Source organism: Acinonyx jubatus, chromosome D2 (assembly GCF_027475565.1).
Source record: "Acinonyx jubatus isolate Ajub_Pintada_27869175 chromosome D2, VMU_Ajub_asm_v1.0, whole genome shotgun sequence".
NCBI classification, from domain to species: Eukaryota; Metazoa; Chordata; class Mammalia; order Carnivora; family Felidae; genus Acinonyx; species Acinonyx jubatus.
This window is the reverse complement of record NC_069393.1, coordinates 85,923,587-85,937,784: the sequence shown is the minus strand read 5'-3', so window position 1 is coordinate 85,937,784 and position 14,198 is coordinate 85,923,587. Positions and strand designations below refer to the sequence as shown.

The 14,198-nt window shown below is 42.6% G+C and overlaps 1 pseudogene; it reads left to right on the top strand.

Moving 5' to 3' along the window:
• Positions 1–2,395: 2,395 nt before the first annotated feature.
• On the top strand, positions 2,396–2,957 carry LOC113600389 (olfactory receptor 13A1-like; annotated as a pseudogene).
• The last annotated feature ends 11,241 nt before the right edge of the window (positions 2,958–14,198 follow it).

Here is a 14,198-nt window from a genome sequence, read left to right as displayed (position 1 = left end):
AATAAATTCTATTTAACATAAAACCCCGTTCTTCCTCCAGGGATTGGTTTCATATGGCTCTTACTCTTATCTGAGATCGTCTCTGAGAGAGAGGCTGTCAGCTCATGCTGCTTTCACACTTGTGGGCCTTGAAGCCCTGCCCCTGTGGCCCCAGGCACCCTCATCTTTTTCAGCACCACAGGGGTCCCCGTTTACTTCTTGATGGGGTTACAGCTCTTGCTCTCTGAGCTAGCCAACACTCCAACATCCACTTGAGAGGACAAACTCCACTTAAAGGTTACAGCAAACAAGGGGGTCACAGAACCAAGAGAGATGGTTTCAGCCTCAAGCCCCACCCACTCTCTATCTCACCAGACCTTTCCTGTGTCTGAATGAAAATGTGGATGTCTTACATTTACACAGGAGGTGGTCTAGGGTGCACCCCTTCCATTCACAGTGAGTGACTTTCTGTCATTATCTTTTCTTGTTTTGTGGACTATCTCTCCTAACTTCCCTTTTGATGTTTCTCAAAAGGCAGATTTTTTCTTGCCCTGACCTATTTTATTGTGGAAAAAAATGGTGGAAATCACTTTTCTCATGGCTTTCACTGCGTCAGTTTGAAATTGCAAAGTCCCCAGAGACCTCCAGCACATCTGCTCAACCATGACCTATCTGTGCACAAGATCAGGAAGGAGGAGAAACCGCTATATGGTTTGGTCTCTAAGTGGGTCAGGATCTTTAAGAGAAACCAGAGCCCAAGGTCCCTGACCCAGAAGTGAGCCTGCAGCTGGGGTTTTATGAATCTGGGTGGGCAGCCAGCCACACAGGCAGACAGGTACCTGGGGTGCTAGAGGGGAGCTCAGGCAGCTCAGATGCTGCAGACAGAGATGGCTTTAGGAATTCACGCTTGCACACAGCAGGTCCTGGGTGACTGCCAAGAAGGGGTTTGTGTGGCATCTGGCATGGGACAGGGCCATCAGTGCCCAGCAGATGGGGAGCCCCGTCCTGCTGACTCAATGGCATCTTGGCTCTGCAGGAACGGAGCAAAGAGGGGAAAGGGTTAGACTTGCATGAAGCAGGAGCCCAGAGCCCTCCAGCCTTAACTGATTGCAGCTGATGACATATTTCTGTAAATTGGAAAGTCTGTTCATATTCCTCCCTGGAAAAGACAAACTTTCTCTGTTTGAGATGTGCCATGTTGTTAATATTTGTGCACGGTAGCCCACAACATTTGTGAGCCCCTAGGACATGCTGTGGATTCTCCTGCCTGATACCCCCAGAGCTGCCTGGGGCTGGCCCCAGGGAGGGAGATTGGGCTGGCCTCATTTCCACTCATGCATCATTTGATTTCTCTGTGGCATGAGGAAGATGGTTTCCTTGACTGAGCTGGGGTCTGTCCTGCCCAGGGAGGCTGGGTGGCCCCAGAAGGATTGAGGAGTGTGGGGACTGGTGCATAGGCCTGGGAGCTGGGTGGGTGCATCAGCTGAGGTTGTGGGACTGTGCTGGGCTAGGTTTGTGCCTTTCTTCCCTGTATTCCAGTCTCTGATCCAAAGAAGGGGTACACTTTCTGTCAAGCTCAGGAGCAGGGGGTAGGGTGAGAACCAAGAGCTTGGGCGACCCACATTCCCCGCTTCCCATCCTGAGGGAGCAGCCTGGACTGGCCCTGGCAGGGTTAGGCAGCTGTGGCTTCAAATGAAGGGCTATGGCCAGGTCAGTCCACAGCTGACTCTGACAGTTGATTGTGACCTTCACAGAGCAGCCAAGCCCTCTGGTGCCCAAGCCATGACCACACACTCCCCTCTAAAACCCTGTGCTACCAATGAGTGTCCAGCTCAAAGCCCCCACAGATGAAAACTCCATCCTATCCTTGAGGCCCAACCCCAGTTAATTGGATTCTCCTTCTGGGAATCTGGAGTCTGAGCACACAGTGCAGCAGTGAGCTTCTTGTCTCTGGATAATGTAGGAAATGTCCAAAATCAAAGAACAAAGCCTCACACTGGACTTTCTGTGTGATTTGTGGTGTGATGCAGGCCCAGCCACAAGCAGGCTGTCATGGGGAGGGAGGAAGAAGGGTCTGGAGGGAGTTCAGAGAGGACAGTTTCTCTGATTGTCTCCTAGGGACCTTTGCTGGTATCTTAATTACATGCTTTGTGCAGCAAAGTCTCAGGCAGCAAGCATTCCCACAGAGGCTACCCCACACTCCCTGAGCTTCACTTTGCAAGGGCTGCTGCCTCCCAGGGCCAGGGGGCTTCAGCTGATGAATGGCTGCAAACAACTCCCTGGCTGCAGAGAAGTTTTTCTCCTGGGGGGGGGGGGGGTGGTGTGTCCCTGCAGCACTTCTCGGGGTGGGGGGTGGGGGAGGCTAGGCTGCAGGCTCTCTTCTTGGCCATGTCCCTCCTCCTCTGCCCTCACTGTCATGACCACCAGCCTGCATCCAGGCCTCTGTGCCCCAGTGTACTTCTTTCCCACCAATCTGGCCCTTGTAGACACCACTTTCACATCCACTGTTCTCTCCAAATTGCTGGAGAACCTGGTGGTCACGGCCGGGCATCATTTCCAACCAAGGCTTCATGGTCCAACTCCTCTTCCTGACATCGTTCCTGGGGGTCAGGCCACTGCTGCACACGGCCATGGCCTGTGACTGCTACATGGTCATCCCCCATCCGCTCCATGACAACACTCTGATGAGCTGGCCCATCTGTGCCCTGCTCTTAGGCAGCACGGGCGGTCAGTGTGGTCAGCACATCTGTACAGGCCTGATGACCAGACTAACATTCTGTGGTCCCTGTCAGAGCCATCATTTTCTGCATGGAGTCCCCAAACTGCTGCTGCTCTCCCATGGCCCAACAACCCTGAACAACATTATGATCATCATCATGGACATTTATGCTGAAGTGGTCAACTTCCTGCTCACCCTGGTGTCCTACAGCTGCATCATCGCCTGTATTCTGGGCATCTTCTGGGCCGCGGGGAAGTAGTGGGCATTTCTCTACCCACTATGTGTATTTGGGAATTAAAGATAATACAGAGCAAATGTGAGCATGAACAGAGATGAGGGGAGAGGTTGGAGGGTCTCTACTGAGGGAGGGTGGATGAATCACCAAACCTGGGTCTTCACTGGGAGACACTGTCTGTGCTCCTGAAGCAGGACCTTTAGCCTTAGTCTGACTATACATCATGAAATGGTCTTATAACTCAGCCATCCCCTTCCAGCGGTAGTCAGGTGCACTCCGGCCTGTCCAGGCACCCAACAGGAGACACACCTACCTGTGCCTCTGGCAGCATGCCTGCTAACAGCAGTCCAATTGTGGATCCTGATGCAGCCCTGTAACCGGGCTCCAGGCCCACTCAGCTGCTGTATGGGGCAGTCCTGTCTGCACAGAAACCTAGCAGGAGGCACACCTATCCACCCTGGAGGCCAGTTTGCAGACCTCAGTCTATCTCCGGTCCAGCTGCATGTGGGCCTAATCCTGCCTGCCCAAGGACAGCCCAATGACCTGTCTGTGAATCCAGTAACAGGCCCAGTCTGCAGACCCTGGACAGGTACTAGTTCCAGTGTCAGCTCTACTAAACAAGATCATGAGGACAGTCCCATCATCCAAGGACCAGATAGAATCCTCACCCACCTAAGACCCCATTAACAGGACCACCAACCATGGACCCTACTATGGACCTAGCAGCAGCCACATGACTGGGCTCCCACCCCACCAACTGAGATCTCAGGAATAATACTGCCAGCCTGGGGACCTAAAACGAGGTCTTAAGCTGCTAAACATAGTTTATAAAGACTGAGAGAGGCATTTATTCTTTCAGATGCACAGATACCAATACAAAACTACAAAGAACATGAATAACAAAGCAAAAATTACACCACCAAAGGAAACTAATGAAGCTCCAGAGATTGACCCCAAAGAAGTGGAGATCTGTGAATTGCCTGAGAAATATTTCAAAATAATCACCTAAAGGAGCTCAATGAGATACAAGAGAACACAGGCAGATAATTAACTGAAATCAGGAGAACAATGGGAAGTTTAATTTAAAAAATCCATAAAAAACAGCAAACAGTAATTCTGGAGCTAAAGGTTATGGTGACAGAATTGAGAAACCCAAAAGAGAACTTAAAAGCAGAATTTATATTAAGAAGAAAGAATCAGTGAATTCAAAGACAAGTAATTTGAAATTAGCCAGTTAGAAGAATAAAAAGAAAAAGTGAAAAAAGCATATGATAGCAATGGAAAGTAATCACGTGAAAAAACATATGCATCATGCGAATCCCAGAGTTCCATCACAGGAGAAGAGAGAAAAGTACAGAAAGCTAATTAGAGAACAAGTGGAGGAAGGGGCAAAGGAAAGAAAAAGAGAATCTTAAGCAGGCTCCACACTTGGCATGGAGCCCAACTCAGTTCTCAATCTCACAACCTGGGGATCATGACCTGAGCTAAAATCAAGAATTGGATGCTCAACTAACTAAGCCACCCAGGCGCCCTGAGAAAACACATTTCTGAAGAGCCAGTGACCAAAGGGGAAATCAAAAATATCTTGAGACAAACTAAAAAGGAAACACAACATACAATAACTTGCAGTTTTCAGCAAAAGCAGTTCTAAGAGAGTAGTTTATACTGATACATGCCTACATGAAAAAAAGAGAGATTTCAAATAAAAAACCTAAATTTACACCTCAGGAAACAGGAAAAGAACAAAGCCCTAAATTACAGAATGAAGGAAATTATAAATATTTGAACAGGAGAAAGTGAAATACAGACTAGAAACACAATAGAAACGATCAATGAAATTAAGAGCTGGTTTTTTGAAGCTGTTAAAAAAAAACCCTTTACAAACCCTTAGATAGACTCACAAAGATTCAAGAGAGAAGTAAAATACATGACAGAGACATTACAACTGATGCCACAGATATACAGACAATCTTAAGAGACTACTAGGAACAATTATATCCCAGCAAGTTGGACAACCTAGAATAAATGAATAAATTCCTATAAATACATAACTGACCATGGCTGAATCATAAACAAATAGAAAGTCTGAACAGAAAAGTAGTGAGTAAGGATATTGAATAAGTAACCAAAAACTTCCCAGCAAAGACAAGCCCAGGACTGGATGGCTTCATGTGTGAATTCCACAAAACATTTAAAGATTAACACCTATCCTTCAAACTCTTTTGAATATGAACTGGAGGTCATTTCACCAGGCCAGCACTACCCTGTTACTGAAGCCACACAAGGACATAAGAAAAGAAACTATAGGTAAATATCTCTGGTGAACACAGATGAGAAAATCTCAACACAATATTAGCAAACAGAATTCAGCAACACATTAAAAGATCAGGTGGGATTACCCCTGATGTGGGCATGCCTCAACATATTCAAATCAATCAACGTGATGACCACATTAACAGAATGAGGATGAAACCATATGATCATCTGGACAGATGCAAGAACAGCATTAGACAAAATTCAACATCCTTTCATAATAACAATCTCTCAACCATTAGGTATAGAAAAAAGGTACATCAACACAATAAATGTGAGTCATACACAAGCCCCCAGCTAACATCACATGTGATGGTAGAAATCCAACAGCTTTTCCTTGAAGATCAGGAATGAGACAGAGATGCCCACTCCCACACTATCATTCAGCAGAGAAGTAAGAGTCCTAGCCAGAGCAAATGGGCAATAAAAAGAAATAAAAGACAGATCCAGGATTAATACGGCTGAGGAATAGGGTGACCCTAAACTTGCCTCCTCCCCTCCAACAGCTAGATAAATATCAAATAATTCTGAGCACCCAAGCAATCAATAAGACTTAGAGAATAAAGCTGACGTCCGCAAACAGAAGAAAAAATTCATGGAAGGTATGAACTGCAGAGTCAATACAGGATAAAAGAGCTATGGGCACTACAGTGAAGAGGGAGGCTTGATCACAGAAAGGTGAACTAGGAGTGAAGACAAAAAGAGTGAAAACACACACAGGGGATTGCATAAGAAAATTGTTCTTCAAAACCAGTGATGGGGGAAAAGGAGAAGGTTCCAATACCAACAGTTTTTTTATAAGCAGCAGAGTGCAGTCTGAAGTTTTAGAGCTCAATGTCTGGCCATGCTCTGGCGAGGAAACAGGATGGAGCCCCAAGAACAGACATCACAGTCTGAAGATCCCTGGGTCACATGGGGAGAAACAGTTCCTCTGCTTGGAGTGCATTTGGTAGATATGGTCTCTCTGCAGGCAAAAGACCCAGCAGGCTCCCGAGAGCTGCCCCATTTACCAGTATAGAAACAAAGGCCCCACTGAGGGTAGAAAAACCCTGGCGCCAGCTATGTGTTGGGATTTACCATAAACCTGAGCCATTTCCTGGGACAAGCAAGCCAGTACCAGCCACAGCATGGTGAGACCCTCCCCCAGATGATCAGCATGGTTCTGAGTACTGGGGGTGGGGGGTCTCTGAAGTTTGGGTTTTTAAAACACAGCTGAACCTAAGATAAAACCCAGGAGGGCAGTGTTACCTTGCAAGTGGCCAGCTCAAACACAGGGTGAAGGCAGGGAACTGACAGAAGCCAAGGACACATGAGGTGTGATTTATTGCACATCCATGAGGGTGTGAACTTCCCAATCCAGAGACTAGAGAGCAGGGTAAAGCCAACTTCACCTCTAGCCCACCACTACTGAGGGATCCCAGTGAGCCAAACAGCATCACCAAGTGGAGAACAGAACTGTTACATCATGCCCCACCCCCTGTGCATTCCAAGAACATCTCCCCCAGGGCATTCTCCAGCTGAGAATCAGAGCAGCAGGCCCCTCCCCCAGAAAACCAGCACAAGTCCCTTGCATGTGCTAAGTCTACTGATCATGGAGTGCTACAAAGCTTCAACTGTAGCAGAAACTGGATCTAGCTCCATTTGGGTTATTTCCTTGTTTTCTTTCTGGTTTTGCTTTTGTTTCTTTTTTTTCTTGGATACAGAAAGAGCAAGTATTTATTTTCATTTTTTATTTTTTTATTTTTTTATTTGTTATGTCTTATCTTTTTTCTTTTTTCTATCAAGTTTTGCTTCACAAGCAGGTCAAAACAAACCTCAGATATAACTTCCTTTTTATTATGTGTTTATTTTTTTAATTTTAATTTTATTTCATTATTAATTTTTCCCTCCAAAATTACAAGATGGAGGAATTCACCCCAAAAGAAAGAACAGGAGGAAATGACTGACAGGGATTTAATCAATATAGATAATAAGTAAAATATCTGAACTAGAATTTAAAACAACAATTGTAAGAATTCTAGTGGGGTTTGAAAAAAAAAAAGCATAGAAGACTCTAAAGAATCCCGTACTGCACAGTCAAAAGAGGTAAAATCTATACAGCCCAAAATTTAAAATGCTATAACCAAGATGCAAACTTGAATGGTTGCCATAACAATGAGAATGGACAAAACAGAGAAATGAATTCATAATATAGAAGATAAAATTATGGAAAATAGTGAAGCTGAAAAGAAGAGGAAAACAAAGGTAATGGCTCATGAAGGTAGATTTAGGGAACTCAGCAACTTATGAAAATGTAATAACATTCATATCATAGGAGTCCCAGAAGATGAAGAGAGAGAAAAGGGGACAGAAGGTTTATTGGAGCAAATTATAGCTGAAAAATTCCCAATCTGGGGAAAGACATAGACATCAAAATCCAAGAAGCAGTGTGAACTCACATTAAATTCAACAAATCAAGTCATCACCAAGGCATATCATAGTTAAATTTACAAAATACACAGACAAGGAGAAAATCTTGAAAGTAGCAAAGGAGAAAAGTCTTTAACCTACAAGCAGAGACCCATCAGGTTCACAGCAGATCTGTACACAGAAACTTGGCAGGCCAGAAGGGAGTGTCATGATATATTCAATGTGCTGAATGAGGAAAAGATATGCAATCAAGAATACTTTATCCAACAAGACTGTCACTTAGAATAGAAGGAGAGATAAAGAGTTTCCCAAACAGGGCACCTGGGTAGCTTAGTCATTAAGCATCTGACACAGGTCATGATCTCAAGGTTCATGAGTTCAAGTCCCACATTGGGTGAGCTCGAGCCCCACTTGGGGTGAGCTTGAGCCCTGCTTTGGGTAAAAACAGGAGCCCTAATTCAAGTGAGCCCCGCTTCTTTCTCTCTCTCTCTCTCCCTGGCCCTTGCTCACTTGTGCCCTCTCTCTCTCTCAAAAAAAAAAGTTTCCAAGACAAACAAAAACTGAGGAGTTTGTGACCCTAAGCCAGCCCTATAAGAAATTTTAAGAGGGACTCTTTGAGTGAATGAATAAAAGGCCAAGGAAAGAAAGACTAAAAAGGAACAGAGAACATCACCAGAAACACCAGATTTACAGGTAACACAAAAGCACTAAATTCATATCTTTCAATAATCACCCTGAATATAAATGGGCTAAATGCGCCAATAAAAATAAACATAGGGTATCATAAAGATTTTTTAAAAAGACCCATCTATATGCTGCCTACAAAAGACTCATATTAGACCTAATAGCACCTGCAGATTGAAAGTGAGGGGATAGAGAACCATCTTTCATGTTAATAAATGTCAAAAGAAAGCCAGAGTAGCCAAACTAGATTTATATAAACTGACTTATATCAGACAAACTAGATTTTAAGACAAAAACTGTAACAAGAATGAAGAAGGCATTATATCATAATTAAGGGGGGGGGGTCTATTCATCAAGAAGAGCTAACAATTGTAAATATTTATGCCCCAAACTTGATAGAGCCAAAATATGTAAATCAATTACTAACAAACATGAAGAAACTCATTGATAATAATACAATAATTGTAGAGGACTTTAACACCCCACTTACAGTAATGGACGGATCATCTAAGCAGAAAATCAAAAAGGAAACAATGGCTTTGAATGACACACTTGGCTAGATGGACTTAACAGATGTATTCAGATCTGTATATATAGAATATATTCCATTCTAAAGCAGCAGAATACACATTCTTTTCGAGTGCACATGGCACATTCTCCAGAATAGATCACATACTGGGTCACAAATCAGCTCTCAACAAGTACAAAAAACCAGGATCATACCAAGCATATTTTCAGACCACACGCTATAAAATTTGAAGTTAACCTCAAGAAAAATTTGGAAAGACCACAGATACATGGAGGTTAAAAAACATCTTACTAAAGAATGAATGAGTTAACCAGGAAATTAAAGAAGAAATTTTTAAAGTACATGGAAGGAAATGAAAATGAAAACACAACACTCCAAAATCTTTGGGAAGCAGCAAAGGCAGTCCTAAGAGGAAAGTATATTGCAATACAGGCCTATCTCAAAAAGCAAGAAAGGTCTCAAATACACAACCTAACCTTACACCTAAAGAAGCTAGAAAAAGAACAGCAAATAAAGTCAAAAGCCAGCAGAAGAAGGGCATTAATAAAGACTAGAGCAGAAACAAACAATATAGAAACAAAACAAAGCAAAGCAAAAAAAAAAAAAAAAAAAAAACAACAGTAGAACAGATCAATGAAACTAAGAGCTGGTTCTTCTAAAGAGGTGATAAACCACTAGCCATACTTATCAAAAATAAAAAGGATCCAAAAAATCACAAATTAAAGGGAAGAGACCACAATCAATACCTCAGAAATACAATCACAGGAGAATATTATGAGCAATTATATGCCAACAAATTGGGCAATCTGGAAGAAATGGATAAATACCCAGAAACATACAAACCACCAAAACTGAAACAGGAAGAAATAGAAAATTTGAACAGATCCATAACCAGTAAATAAATTGAATCAGTAATCAAAAAATCTCCTAACAAATAAAAGTCCTGGGGTAGTTGAGTGGCTCAGTCAGCTAAGAGTCCAGCTCTTGATTTTGGCTCAGATTATGATCTCATGGTTCATGGGATCGAGCTGTGCATAGGGTTCTACACTGACAGTGTGGTGCCTTCTTAGGATTCTCTCTCTACCCCTACCCCAATCATGCTCGCGCACTCTCTCTCTCTCTCTCCCTCTCAAAACAAATAAATAGACCTTTTTTTAAAATCCAGAGTCAGATGTCTTCCCACAGGAATTCTACCAGACATTTAAAGAGGAGTCAATACCTATTCTTCTCAAACAGTTCCAAAAAATAAAAATGAAAAGAAAGCTTTCCATTCATTCAAACTCATTCTACAAAGCCAGCATTACCTTGATTCCAAAACCAGACAAAAACCCCACTAGAAAGGTGAATTGCATGCCAATATCCCTGATAAAAATGGATGCAAAAGTTCTCAAAAAGTTACCAGCAAATCAACCCCAACAGTAAATTAAAAGAATTATTCACCAAGATCAACTGGTGTTTATTCCTGGGCTGCAGGAATGGTTCAATATTTGCAAATCAATCAACATGATACACCACATTCATAAGAGAAGGGATAAGAACCATATGATCCTGTCAATAGATGCAGAAAAAGCATTTGACAAAATAAGCATCCTTTCTTGATAAAAACCCTCAACAAAGGAGAGATAGATAGAACATACCTCAACATCATAAAGGCCATATATGAAACACCCACAGCTAATACCATCCTCAATGGGGAAATACTGAGCCTTTCATCTGCAGTCAAGAACAAGACAAGGATGTCCACTCTCACCATTACTATCTAACATAGTACTGGGAGTCTTAACCTCAGCAATCAGACAACAGAAAGAAATAAAAGGCCTCCAAATCAACAAGGAAGAAGTTAAACTTTACTATTTGCAGACAACATGATACTCCATGTCCAAAACCCAAAAGACTCCACCAAAAAATTTCTAGAACTAGTACATGAATTCAACAAAGTTGCAGGATTGAAAATCAATGTGCAGAAATCTGTTGTATTTCTATACATCAATAACAAAGCACAGAAAAAGAAATCAAGGAGGGGGAGAGGCCAAGATGGCAGAACAACATGGAAGTTTTTTTTGTGTCTCGCATCCATGAAATACAGACAGATCAACACTAAACCATCCTGCACACCTAGAAAACTGATTTGAGGATTAACACAACAATTTTCACAACCTAAACTATAGAACTCAGCAGGTACATGGCATGGAGAGGTGAACTGGGGGAGAGAGAAGCCTCGGAGGGCAGGGAGCTGTTTTTGCATGCGGAGAGAGGATGGAGAATGGGGGGGGGGGATACAGTAAAAACACCCCCCCCAAAAGCAGCTGGAGAGAAAGTGGAAAGGTGAAAACAGCCACAGGGACTGAACTAAAAAGGGATAAAAGAGAAAGGAGAAAGGAGAGGGTTTAAATTCCATTAAGACTCTATAAAAAGGGGGAGTGCAGAGTCTGAAACTCTGCAGCTCTATACCTGGCGGTGCTCTGGTGGGAAGGGCAAATCCCCAAGAGCAGAGTGAAGTCCGGGGTTCTTCAGGCCACACGGGAGAGGCGGTTCCCCTGCTGGCAGGACATCTGGTAGAGGCTTTGTGGCCCCCCACAGGCAGGGATCCCAGTGGACCTGGGAGAACAACCACATTCACTGGTGCTGGAACAAGGTTGTTGGGGGTGAAGCCTCGTGCCAGATGTGTGTTGTCACTCACATAATCCCTGAAACGCTGCTGCTACACTGTCTCACGAGCTTTTTCTGAGGAAGGCTGGCACCCGGCCACAGTCTCTGGGCATCAGCAGCAGCACAGTCCTGGGAACGTTCCTGGGTACAGCTGGCACCTGGCCATTGCTCGGTGAGACCATCCACAGAGGGGCAGAACGGGTCAAAGCCACAGTCCCTCAGAAATAAGGGGTTGAGAAAAACAGCCACATCTGAGATAAAACTCAGGAGGGAGGTGCTGCCTGGGGCTTGGTCACGGACAGTGTACAAGTGGGGAGTGGACGGAAGCCGGAGACAAAGGATGGGTGCACCACTGCTGATCGGTGAGAACAGAGTTCCAATGCTAGAGACTTGGTAGCCAGGTGACGCCATTTTCACCACTCCCGCACATGCACATACACACCTACCAGCACCACAACAATCCCCCGGTAAGCTAAGCAGCGCCATCTAGTGGAGAACGGAGCAGTTACACTAAACCCCCCGCAATTGGGCCAACCTCACTCTTCAAGAACACAAGTCTTACCACCTGCTTAGTTTACAGACTATAAAGTGATTCATAGTTGACTTCTAGGGGAAAACAAAGTAATTCCAATCGTATTTCCATCTGTTCGCTGGTCCATCTATTCAATTTTCTTTTTTTCTCTCTTTTACGTTTTTCTTTTTCTTGAATACAGAAAGAGAAAAAATCTATTTTTATTCTCACTTTTTATTAAACTATTTTTTAATTTTTTCAACTATATTTTTTACTTTTTTGTAAATTTTTCTAATTCTATTTTACTTCCATCATTTCATTTTATTCTATTTCAGTGTATTCATTTTTCAAATTTTCAACCTATTTCCCTTTATTCCTTTCCCCTTTTTTCTCTAATCTATCAAGCCCCTTTCAACACCCAGACCAAAACACACCTAGGATCTAGCATCATTTATTTGATTTGTGTGTGTGTGTTGTTTTCAATTTTTTTATTTTAATTTTTTTACCTCATTAATTCCTTTTCTTCCTTCAAAATGACTAAAAGAAATACAAGCAAGATGTCTGAACCATAATTTAGAATCTTGATAACAAGAATAATAGCTGGAGTCAAAAATAGATTAGAATCCCTCTCTGCAGAAATAAAAGAAGTAAAAGCTAGTCAGGATGAAATAAAAAATGCCATAACTGAGGTGCAATCTCGAATGGATGCCACAGCAGCAAGGATGGATGAGGCAGAACAGAGAATCAGTGATACAGAGGACAAACTTATGGAGAATACTGAAGCAGAAAAAAAAGAGGGAGACTAAGGCAAAAGAGCACGATTTAAGAATTAGAGAAATCAGTGACTCATTAAAAAGGAACAACATCAGAATCATAGGGGTCCCAGAAGAGGAAGAGAGAGAAATAAGGGTAGAAGGGTTATGTGAGCAAATCATAGCAGAAAACTTTCCTAACCTGGGTAAAGACACAGACATCAAAATCCAAGAAGCACAGAGTACCCCCATCAGATTCAACAAAAACTGACCATCAACAAGGCATACCATAGTCAAATTCACAAAATACTCGGGCAAGGAGAGAATTATGAAACCAACAAGGGAAAAAAGTCCTTAACCTACAAGGGAAGACATATCAGGTTTGCAGCAGACCTATCCACAGAAACTTGGCAGGCCAGAAAGGAGTGGAAGGATATATTCAATGTGATAAATGGGAAGAATATGCAGCCAAGAATTCTTTATCGAGCAAGGCTGTCATTCAAAACAGAAGGAGAGATTTAAAGTTTTCCAGACAAACAAAAATTAAAGGAGTTCATGACCACTAAACCAGCCCTGCAAGAAATTTTAAGGGGGACTCTCTGAGGGGAGAAAAGACTAAATAAATACATACATACATACATACATACATACATACATAAATACCAAAAGCAACAAAGACTAGAAAGGACCAGAGAACGCTACCAGAAACTCTAACTCTACAAGCAACATAATGGCAATAAATTCATATCTTTCAGTACCCACTCTAAATGTCAATGGACTAAGTGCTCCAATCAAAAGACATAGGGTAACAGAATGGATAAGAAAACAAGGTCCATCTACATGCTGTTTACAAGAGACCCACTTTAGACCTAAAGACACCTTTAGATTGAACGTAAGTGGATGGAGAACCATCTATCATGCTAATGATGAGATGGAGTAGCCGGAGTAGCCATACTTATATCAGACAACCTAGACTTTAAAATAAAGACTGTAACAAAACACGAATGAAGGCATTATATCATAATTAAGGGGTCTATCCACCAAGACCTAACAATTGTAAACATTTACGCTCCAAATGTGAGAACACCCAAATATATAAATCAATTAATCACAAACATAAAGAAACTCATTGATAACAATACCATAATAGTAGGGGACTTCAACACCCCACTTACAACAATGGACAGATCACCTAATCAGAAAATAAAGCAGGAAACAGTGGCTTTGAATGACACACTGGACCAGATGGACTTAACAGATATATTCAGAACATTTCATCCTAAAAGAGTGAATATCCATTCTTCTCCAGTGCACATGGAATGTTCTCCAGAATAGACCACATACTGGGACACAAATCATCCCTCAACAAGTACAAAAAGATCGAGATCATATCATGCATATTTTCAGACCATAACACT